At 42.8% G+C, this 12,243-nt stretch overlaps 1 non-coding gene across 1 annotated transcript; it reads right to left on the bottom strand.

The window, feature by feature from the left end:
- Window positions 1-5,118: 5,118 nt before the first annotated feature.
- Window positions 5,119-5,193, bottom strand: Trnap-cgg. The gene has a single exon. It is a non-coding gene; the product is annotated as a tRNA-Pro (tRNA).
- Window positions 5,194-12,243: the final 7,050 nt, after the last annotated feature.

Here is a 12,243-nt window from a genome sequence, read left to right as displayed (position 1 = left end):
GATTGTTTTCACCTACGATGATTTGACCAGAATTTCCATTTCCTGCAGTAAATCAAGTTACGAGGACGTGCTGAAAAGTAATGACTCCGAATTTTTTGTGAGATATCTCTTAAACCTTTTTACATAAAACTAACGTTATTAACATTCCACATATACGTTTTTCATGTCTATTTTCAGCGCACTGCCGCTAGAGGGTTCCGAATTGTAGCGTGTAACATGGCAGTGTGTAGGTGCTGTGATCGAGTTTAGAAATCGAAGAGTTCGTCCACAAATGGAACAGCCTCTCCTTCGGCAAGACACCGCAAGACACCGCAAGGTGTCATCGATCGTCCTCCATACAGTCCCGAGCTGGCCTCATCCGAAGGGAAACCTTCGAGGACTTCACTCTGAAAGTGATGAAGCCGTGCGAGCAGAGGTGAGGTAGTGGCTCCGTTAACAAAGTCAAACATTGTACAGTGATGATATGTACTAACTCGTCTATCGCTGGGAGAAATGTGTTCCTCGTCAGGGTGACGATGTTGAGAAATAGATATGTAGACATGAAGAATAAAGATCTAGAATGTTTATGTTTTAGTTTTAGTTATAAAGCTTTAAGAGTTTTGACACATAATTTGAAGCCATTACTCTCCAGCATGGTCTCGTACTTTATGCAAGGTATACACGTGACTTGTTTTTCACCCTCAGAGAGCTTTTGCGAGTAATATGTGCCGTGTAAACAGCGCCGGGAATCATATCGCCGTCAGTGTCCGAGAGTGGGGCAAAATCTCAGACAGTCGCGCTCTGCCAGTTTACAGCTCTCGTGTAGATGACAATCTCCGCCTCTCGAAAACTGCTCGCCGTTGCTCACAGAGCAGAAAAACTAAATCGTCATTATCGGAAGAGCTGAGAGTACTCGGTGAGTGCTGAACTGCGTACTGGCCAGGATTTATGCCGTATTTCATAGTTTTTTTGCTACCACACATTGGTTATATATTTCGCCGTATGGACACGTCAAATAAAAGTAATCACGTAACTGCGTGTTTTTAGCCATAATTTGTAGTCGTGGCATGTTTCTGAGGTTAAAGAACATGAAAAATTATAAACATATAAGATAGAACTTTTTCCATTTCATTCCGGGGTTGGTACCGCAACCAGTATGTATGATATTAAGAAACAAGCAGTCTTGGTTGCAGTTTTAAAATCATTATTTCCCGATGAGAGGTTTCACAAACGTCTGCCCTGTTATACCAAATGTAAGCAAACATGTAACTCAGGTATGGTTCTTGTATTTACCTCTGCGCTTGAAGTCCATCAGTCTGACCTCTGCAGTTGTAGCAGACGGATAACTTGCTTGTAAAGCTATTGAGACGCTGACAATGTATACTACATTCGGAAAAATGAATATCATTTATGGCGAATGTCGCCAAACTATTAGAACTGTGTTACGGTTGTATGCATAAGAGTATCCAGACCTTGCCAAACACTCACTACCTCTATTTGCGAAAATTATAAAAAAAAATCCAGTAACATGAAGTGAGAAGAATAACACAACTCCAAGGAAAAAGAAGGGCAACTGAGGAAAGAAATTTATTTAATTTACTTATTTGTCGTATGGCTTTACAAGTCTAAGTACAAACATAGAGACGACTGAAATATATTAGATGTATAAAAAAAAATATATACAATATGTTCCAATATGACGCAGACACAGTACAAATACTAATACAAATATAACAAACACCAGTGCATTTAATGTTCCTAGGAGAGCACAGTTGTGATAGGACAGCCATAATCCTTTATAAAGTTAAATCCAAGCGAGAGAGCCACTCAATAGCTGCCTGGCGGGCCTCGATAGAATCCCTCCATTTTCCGAAGAATCTGATCAACGGGCAATCTTGTACTATATGTATCAATGTCTTTCAGCATTTTCTTAGTCGCTCATTGGGTTGTCAGTGATACCCCACTTATGCATCATGGATTCAGTTTATGCGTGTCCAGTTCTACGTGGTTTGACTGGCACCATATTCTCCGGGGAAGCTGCGTTCGTAGGAGTTGTTGGAGTCTTCTATCTTGTGGCGGTCGACGTAACTGTTATTTTAGTTTTCCAGGATTTACGGCTGTCATAGGTAGATCCTTGGGCAAGTATTCTGTCTTCCCATATTGGTGCTCCTGATTTCAGTCGATTTCCACGATATTCGTCGAGTACTTGGTGTGTAAGTAGCAGTCTTATCATGTCTGTGTGTTTTATTTTGTACCATTCCTGGATTGTTGCCTGCGTGTCGTTGGATTTCTGCTGGAGAAATACCTAAAAGGACATGAAGCCATCTAGGGGGGTCGACTTTAATGTTCCTGTTATTACACTCAGTTTCATTGAGTGGGACGTCAGTTTTCTTCACATGTACTCCTACTCCACACAGGGACACAGTTCTCTGCCACAGAGTAGACCAGTGCTTATGCTACAGAGCGTAGTGTAATTGCATCTGCTCCCCACTAATTTCCGGATGGTGTTATTTCGGGTTTTCAGTTTCTGACTAGTTAGTTCGATATTTTAGCAGCTGTAGCACACAATACAAATGTCACTAAGAGACATCTTGGAAGTGCGGGAGGCATTAACCAAATGAGTGTTCTGCGAACACTATGTTCATGACATTTCGTCCTCTTCACATTTCACTGCATCTATAACTTCGTGGCATTCTCCGAATGTTAAACACGAAAAGTACAAAGTGATGTGGCATACATGTACAAAATTTCATTTAAGGAACAAGCACCGTTAGCACACCATGGGCAAATCGTTCTTCGCAATATGTACTAATCGTCAGTTGTAAACCCATGCTGATTGAAACGGACAGAAACAACGCTCTTGGTCTATCAACGTCTGGTGCGTGCTTTTCCAAGACCCGCATAATTGGTTTCCCTTTTATTAATGGGAATCTAATTAAACTCAAGTATCTAGAGTTTCTAAGATGAGCTGCTGCAGCAGTTATTTGAAGACATTCTACTGGACATAAGGAAATTAGTGTGGTACCAACATTACGAATGTCACCCCCCCCTCCCCCACACTCAGCAGATGTAATGACAGATCCTCTTAAGAGAATATTTGGAGATCAGCGGAACTGTCGTTCAGGAAACTCGAAATGATCTGTACGCTCACCAAACTTAACATTTCTACACTATTACCGGTGGAGAAAATTAAAGCAAGAGGTCTGGTAGGGAACACCGACGACTCCCGAAGGCCTGAACTGCTTTATAACACTGGTCTGTGCTGCCGTTAACTACAAATTAAATTCAACGTGTAGTATTGTTTCTCCAGAATCGCTTTATAGTGTGTATCAATTCTCGAGGTCAACATTTTGAGCACCTGGTGTGACAGCCGTGATAGTAAACAGACGAACCGTACTTGAGTTACGTGTTTGTTTACATTTGGTGTAACGGAGCAGGCGTTTGTGGAACCACTTCTCCCGACGGAGGTACAGTGGTTTGCGGTGCTGTTGTATTGATACTATTTGATCAAGTGCCATGCATGTTATATGGTTGATGTTCTCTTAGAAGCTTCTTTTGAAAGTCACAGAAACATGTATACAGTTCCATAACAAAAACAAACTATAAAAATTACTTGTGAAAGTCAGGAATTTGTCATATTGTCCGCCATTACCTGGCGGAAACGGCATCTCGATGTATTTACTCATTCTCGATATATTTGGCGTGGCTCGCCTTAGCTGCCTCACGCTACACGCACACGTCAAACAAAGTTTTGCATCACCCTGGTTCCCAGAACTCCTAAAGATAGATGTTGACTCTCCATATTGTATCACAGACACAGTCCCTTCGACTGTTCAGAGATGTTACTGAACCCGCCCAATGATGTAAACAACCATGCATAAGCAGCGCCTTTTAGGTCCTATGAGGTCCGACAGCCGATGTTCCAGTCATTCCACCGGGAAGGAGGTACACGGCTCGTGTTGTCTGTAGTTCAACCTTGCCTAGACGGTCAATAGCTCGGTTCGATCGCATCTGCATTGTTACTTCGTGCCAGGAAGGGCTCTCAAGAAGGGAAGTGTCCCGGCCTCTCGGAGTGCACCAAAGCGATGATGTTCGGGCATGGAGGAGATGTCGAGAGACAGGAGCTGTCGATGAAATGCCTCGCTCAGGCCGCCCAAGGGCTACTACTGCAGTGGATGACCGCTACCTACGGATTACGTCTTTGAGGAACCTTGACTGCTACGCCACCACGTTGAATAATGCTTTTAGTGCAGCCACAGGACGTCGTGTTACGACTCAAACTGTGCGCAATAGTTTGCATTATGCCCAACTTCACTCCCGACGTCCATGGCGAGGTCCATCTTTGCAACTACGACACCATGCAGCGCGGTACAGATGGTCCCAACAACATGCATCAGGATTGGCATCACGTTCTCCTCACCGATGAGTGTCGCATACGCCTTCAACCAGACAATCGTCGGAGACGTCTTTCGAGACAACCCGATCAGGATGAACGCCTTAGGCACACTGTCCAGCGAGTGCAGCAAGATGGAGGTTCCCTGATGGTTTGGTGTGGTCTTATGTGGGACCGACGTACGCCTCTGGTGGTCATGGAAGGCGCAGCAACGGCTGTACGATACGTGAATGCCATCCTCCGACCGATAGTGCAACCATATCGGCAACCATATTGGCGAGGCACTCGTCTTCATGGACGACAATTCGCGCCACCATCGTCTACATCGTGGCAATGACTTCCTTCAGGATAACGACATCGCTCGACTAGAGTGGCCGGCCTCTTCTCCAGACATGAACCCTATCGAACATGCCTGGGATGGATTGAATTGGCTGTTTATGGAAGACGTGACCCACCAGCCAACCACTTTGAGGGATCTACGCAGAATCGCCATTGAGGAGTGGGACAATCTGGACCAACAGTGTCTTGAGGAACTTGTGACTAGTATGCCACGATGAATACAGGCATGCATCAGTGCAAGAGGACGTGCTACTGGGTATTAGAGGTACCGGTGTGTACAGCAATCTGGACCACACCTCTGAAGGTCTCGCTGTATGGTGGTACAACATGCAACGTGTGATTTTCGTGACCAATAAAAAGGGCAGAAATGATGTTTATGTTGAAACTTCCTGGCAGATTAAAACTGTGTGCCCGACCGAGACTCGAACTCGGGACCTTTGCCTTCCGCGGGCAAGTGCTCTACCAACTGAGCTACCGAAGCACGACTCACGCCCGGTACTAACAGCTTTACTTCTGCCAGTACCTCGTCTCCTACCTTCCAAACTTTACAGAAGCTCTCCTGCGAAAAAGGTCCCGAGTTCGAGTCTCGGTCGGGCACACAGTTTTAATCTGCCAGGAAGTTTCATATCAGCGCACACTCCGCTGCAGAGTGAAAATCTCATTCTGGATGTTTATGTTGATCTCTATTCCAATTTTCTGTGCAGGTTCCGGAACTCTCGGAACTGAAGTGATGCAAAACTTTTTTTTGATGTGTGTATACGTTTGAAGTTCCCAAACGGTACGGAATGGAACGAGCACCTTACTTGTAGCGGAGGCCAATCGGTGAATTCACTTTACTGGGAGAATTATAGCTAGGAAAGTGTAGAGAACATCTAAACGAAATCGCGCGCAGAAGAAAACTCCCATAAGGAAGAGTTATGCAATTTAGTGCTCTTACGGAGGCTGATATGAGAACCGAGCGCACTCGCCATCACAGATTTCGTCCAAATTTATGACACATGCAGGGCTCGGCCATAAATAAAAGTGACGGCAGATTAGCTCCAGATGGCCAACCGTTCAGGAAAAAAAAAACAAAAAACAGTATTTTTGGCGCCGCTCGGGGGAGGCAAGGAGCCATTTTGCAGATGAAGTGTAGTAAAATCATCAGAAGATCAAAACCAAAGGCAAAATGACTTAGATACAATATCTGCAACGTACTAAAAATGGCAACTGTCTCTGAATAAGAAGAAGTGGGAAGCCATCCACATGAGTACGAAAAGAAATCCGTTAGATTTCGGTTACACGATAAAACACACAAATTTAAAGGTTAACAATTCAACTAAACACCTAGGAATTACAGTTACGAACAACTTAAATAGGAATGATCACATAGATAAGGTTGTGGGGCGGCAAACCAAAGACAGCGTTTTATTGGCAGAGCAATCAGCACATGCAACATGTCTAATAAAGAGACTGCCTACACTATACTTGTCCGTCCTCTGCAAGAGTACTGCTGTGCGTTTTGGGATCCTTTACCACATAAGATTGACGGAGGACATCAATAAATTCCAAAGAATGGCAGCTCGTTTTGTATTATCGCGAAATAGGGGAGACAATATCACAGATACGATAAGCGAGTTGGGGTAGCACTCATTAAGTCTTAAGTCAAACACTTTTTCGTTGCGGTGAAATATTTTCACGAAATTTCAATCATCAACTTTCTCTTCTGAATGTGAAAATATTTTACTATAGCCAACCTACATAGGGAAAAATATTCACCTTAATAAAGTAAGTGAAATCAGAGCTGGTACAGACAGATTTTATTTTTCCCACGAGCTGTTAGAGAGAGAAATGGTAAAAGAATAGCCTGAAGGTGGTTCGAAGAACCTCCTACCAGGCCCTTACGTGTGTACTGTAGAGCAGTCACGTAGATGCATATGTTACTTTCTCTTCAGGTGACGGCTGCACGAACAGAAAGAGTAGAGAACGGTATTGGAATGGTCGCGGGGTAGAGTCCGTATACCGAAACTTGTTTTTATTTTCAATCTTTATATTACTCATATTGCAAATCAACAGAAATAATGCACACTATATTGTGGTTATTAATATTTTCGTGAAAGGCATGAAAAGAAAAGTCAAAGAAAAGTTTTGGATTGCAAATAAATTTTCAGGAAAGTGTTGTAAGGCATATAGGAGAACTTCGCATGTGAAGTTATATATTTTATTATTTTATAGTTAATGACTGACGCGTACTGGGGTCATATTCATCGTAGAAATAGGAGAATCAGTAGTTTTCTCGGCATCTTGCACACATTTTAAATGCTCTATATTTAGAATTACATGGTTGTTTCCAAGTTTACTTAGTTTACCGTCATAAAAAGTTCCCCTTTAATCGTACAGTTTAGCAGCAAACAACGTGCAACGCATCATTTCGCCAAATATTGGCTGATGAGCTGATCGTGTACAACTCGTGCACTAAGCTGACAAAAGTCCTGGGATAGCTCTTAATATCGTGTCCCCCTTTGCTCGGCGCAGTGCTGCAACTCGACGTGGCATGTACTCACAAGCCGTTGGAATTCCGCTGCAGAAATATTGAGTCAAGTTGCCTCTACAGCCTTACATAATTACGAAAGTGTTGTCAGTGCTACATTTTGTGGACGAACTGACCTCTCGTTTATGTCGCATAAATGTCTCATGGGATTCAAGTAGGGTGATCTGGGTGGCCAAATCATTCGCTGGAATTGTCGACAATGTTTTTCAAACCAATCGCAAACGACTGTGGCCCTGTGGCATGACATCGTTGTTTGGGAACGTGAAGTCTTTGGATGGCTGTTGATGGTCTCCAGGTAGCCGAACGTAACTATTTACCGTCAATGATCGGTTTGTTGGACCAAAGGATCTAGTCCATTCCATGTAAACGCAGCCCACACCCTTAGAAGCCACCACCAGTTTACAAAGTGACTTGTTGACAGCTTGGGTCCATGGCTTCGTGTGGTCTGCGTCACACTCTATCTCCACCATCAGCTCTTACCAACTGAAATCGCGACTCATCTGACCAAGCCATGGTTGTCCAGTCGTCCAGCCAATATGGTCACGGGTCCAGGAGAGAAGTTGCAGGCAATGTCTTGCTGTTAGCAAAGGCACAGTCGTCTGTTTCCATAGCCCATGAACGCCAAATTTGGCCACACTGTCTTAAGGGACTCCGGAACGCCCTATACTTGCAATGTTAAAATAACGCTTATAAATTACATCTTTCTTCACAAAGTATTTGAGGTAGGAAGTTGAACTTTTTACAGATTATTTATTGGAATATGGGCTACAACTTAACACAGGGATTTTACAAAATTTTAGTTCAGTTATTAAAGATGATTTTTTTTCAATTGTAATGAAAATTCACAACATTTTTTTTGCAATTTTTTATTTATGTATTCAAAAATATACAGTTTTTTGGAAAAAGGCTGTGTTAAATTATGCAGAAGGTACTGTGTAACATTTACTGAAAGTTTGAAAAAAATATGTTTGGAAGATCCTTTGAAAACATGTAATTAGTATGAGAAAATAAAAGTTTTGGGAATCGAGCGACAAAGATTGGATTAACTTTTTAGTGCATTCCAGGTCCATAGGATGGATTATCTTCATCCTCTGCAAACTCCTCCTCCAGCTTCCTCTTGTTCCTCCTCCTGTTTTCTCTTGCTTGTATTTCTAGACTCTTTACAGCCCTGTCTGCAGCCCGAAGGCGTTCCTTGTCTAAAGCAAGCATCGCTCGTTGTTGTGTTCGTAGATTTTGCTACCATTTTCTTCAGTTGCAGTTACTGCAACACTGTTCCAAAAGGTGGTCATGTATGAACACTTATCACATTTCAGTTGTATTTCACTAGCAAGTCCTACGTGCTTTATTATGGAGAGTTCCAGACCAACTTCACTACGATGAATACATCTTACACAGTTTGAAAAAATTCCTTTGAGAACCGACATATCAAATATTTCATTCACATCCGATTCGCCCATAAAACATTCATAGTTTTCACTCATTGACCCAAGCTTCTTCTGTGAAGTATTTTCTTTCCCACTTTGACTGCTATGGGCAGGTGTACTTGAGAGGTTAGATTCACTCACTTGGTTATCGTCTTTATTGTTTACAGTAATAACACATACCTTTGGCTTTCCAACATTTCTCCTTTTCTTAAAAGCCTTCAGAGGATTTCTAATAACTTTACTTTTACTCATTATTATACTACAACAAAACAGACTCAAAAAATGGTTCAAATGGCTCTGAGCACTATGGGACTCAACTGCTGAGGTCATTAGTCCCCTAGAACTTAGAACTAGTTAAACCTAACTAACCTAAGGACATCACAAACATCCATGCCCGAGGCAGGATTCGAACCTGCGACCGTAGCGGTCTTGCGGTTCCAGACTGCAGCGCCTTTAACCGCACGGCCACTTCGGCCGGCCAAAACAGACTCAAGAAACAGAATTAATTACGAATATTTTCGAGATAACGACAGAGTAAATTAACATGAAACAATCGACAATCACACCAGCGATATATATTGAACCATCACAGGTTAGCCACAACACATACACTTTATCTCACATAACTAAAATGTACCTGATGAACACGGACGTTAATAATAACACCATTTGACAGCAGTTTAACAGCACCACAGTGGGTCACGCCCATGTAGAACACATTTCAAAAAAAATTTAAAAATAGTTGTAGTCTTCGGAATTGAATAAATTATATATCTATTAAAAGGTAATAGTCTGCAGATTCAGAAAACGCAAAAAAGTAAAAATTGAACTTTTCATGATTTTGAGCCTTTCCGGAGCCCCTTAACGGATACGTTCGTCGTACACCCCACAACGATTTCTATGTAGTATTGCTTGTCTGTTAGCACCGACAAATCTACGCAAACGCCCCTGCTCTCGGTCGTTAAGTGAAGGCCGGCGGGCATTGAGTTGTCTGTCGTGAGTGGTAATGCCTCATATTTGGAGATCTTGGCACACTAATGACTGTATGGATCTCGGAATATTGAATTCCGTAACAATTTCCGAAGTGAAATGTCCCATGCGTAAAGCTCCAACTACCATTCCGCGTTCAAAGCGTATCAGTTCTCGTCGTGCGCCCATAATCACGTCGGAAACATTTTCACACGATTCACTTGAGTACAAGGTAAATGAACTGCCCTTTTGTACCTTGTGTACGCGATACTACCACCATCCGTACATGTGCATATTGCTATCGAATTGTCGCCTCAATTTATTTTGACGCATTCTTCTAGGGATTTTACTTCCTTTTCTCTCTTGATCAGATAAGAGCAGTTTTGAATCATTTTCACCAAATTCTTTACCTGGTGATAAATATTGACATCGCAGGGTTGTATTAGCTCCCGAGGGCTCCTCAAGGTCAAAATGGAACTGACTTGATAACGAAGTCCTGTGCACTTAAATTACAATCAATCCCTTGCTGGAAAATTATTTGCAGGGTCCTTGTGGACGCTGTAGGTACAATCCCTTCTTGGAAATTTATTTACAATCCCAAATTTTCCTCTGCCTTTCCTTTTAATGCCTTTTATGAAAATATTAACAAATGCAATATATTGCTATTTTTTTCTAAACTGTTGGCCATCTGGAGCTAACACTTCTGTCACTCCCATTTGTGACCAAGCCCTGCATACACCATAAATCTGGACAAAATCGAAGATGGCGAGGAGGTGCGACCCCTTGTTACATGCCATCAGTTTTCCCTTGCTTCATTTGCGAGTGGAAAAGGAAAGGGAATGACTAACAATGTCTCCTCCATAAGATATGCATTGGTTTGCGGAGTTTGTGTGGAAATAATGAAATGAAATGTCATGTGGCGGGGGACTCCCGGCGGGTAGACCTGATCGCCTCGTGCAGGTCTTTTAAGGTAACACCAATTCGGTGACTTGCGCGTCGATGAGGATGAAATGATTATGATGAAGACGACACAAACACCTACCCAGTCTCTCAGTGGAGAAAATCTGCAACTCAGCTGGCAATCAAACGACGCGTTAATGCATGTGAAGAACTTCTTCGGCGCGTTGAATAAGAAGGTGACGGCTTCCTTGTAAGAATCGTTACTGGGGACGAAACCTGGGTTCACTTCCACCAACCGGAAACGAAGAGAGCGAGCAAGGAATGGCGCCAAAACCATAGAAGTTTCGAACAGAACCATCAGCAGGGAAGGTTACGCTGACTCTCTTTTGGGACGAAAAAGGCGTCATTTTGGAGCATTACATGCCAAGAGGGACCACTGTCACCAGTGCATCTTACACAGACCTCCTAGAAAATAATCTGCGGCCTGAAATCAAATCAAAGCGACGTGGTTTGCTGTCAGCAGGTGTCCTTTTGCAACAGGACAATGCAAGGCCCCACATTGCCCGTACAACAGTTGCAACAATCACAGACCTGCATTTTGAGTGTCTTCCTCATCCACCATACTCACCAGACCTTGCCCCAAGTGATTGCGATAAGTTTTGGACCACTCAAAGACGCAATGGGAGGAAAGGAGTTCCGTTCTGATAAAGAGGTACGCCACGCGGTGCTTGAGTGGTTGCGCAGACTACAAAAAGAATTTTTTTCTAAAGGAATTTATGCACTTTGTATGCGCTGGAGGACTTGCATTTAGCGTGGGGGAGATTATGTTGAAAAGTGATACAGCTTTGTACCACTTCTGCACTATAAATAGTATTTTTAAAAATATTTAAGGTTTTCATTTGACTCACCCTCGTAAATTTGACTATTAGTTCACAATCTTTAAATATATACAGGCAAATTTGTGTACTGCTGACTCGAGGAAGAGAGCGATGATTCATATTATTAGTAACGGGAGGTGCTTGGCACGTCGGAAGCACAACTAATGAATGAAGACCTTAACTTTACTACAATGAAGGAAAGTGCAATATATTAAACTGTTTTCTTTTCGGATTGGTCTTCCTCTTCACGAGATATGAAAGGAAACTAACAAGCCGCGATTTCTAATCGTCTTCCAGAGCGTAGTGTTGACAGCCATCAAAGAACTCTAAGATCGCCTACAGCTCATTGTGATCAGGGGTCGGCCTTCTATGTCGACCCCAGGGTAACACTGGGAACGCTCCGTGGTGAACCTCTTAGAGACTTAATGTAGATGACAATTTTAGTTTATTCTTTTAGTTGTTTACATGATACCGGCACAACCTAGTATTTCACGATGCCGTAACTGGCTACGAACAGTCGGTAGTCATCTTCAGACAGTCAACAGATAAAAATAGGAAACAATCAATTTTTTTTGTTTTGAACCATCAGTCTTCTGACTGGTTTCATGCTACCCACCAGCGCCAACATTTTCACTTAGAGTAGCCGCGCGGGATCAGCCGAGCGGTTTTAGGCGCTGCAGTCATGGACTGTGCGGCTGGTCACGGCGGAGGTTCGAGTCCTCCCTCGGGCATGGGTGCGTGTGGTTGTCCTTAGGATAATTTAGGTTACGTAGTGTGTAAGCTTAGGGACTGATGACCTTAGCAGTTAAGTCCCGTAAGATTTCACACACA

The sequence above is a fragment of the Schistocerca americana genome, chromosome 3 (assembly GCF_021461395.2).
Source record: "Schistocerca americana isolate TAMUIC-IGC-003095 chromosome 3, iqSchAmer2.1, whole genome shotgun sequence".
Classification (NCBI taxonomy): domain Eukaryota; kingdom Metazoa; phylum Arthropoda; class Insecta; order Orthoptera; family Acrididae; genus Schistocerca; species Schistocerca americana.
The sequence above is the reverse complement of the archived record's forward strand: the minus strand, read 5'-3'. Positions and strand labels throughout refer to the sequence as shown.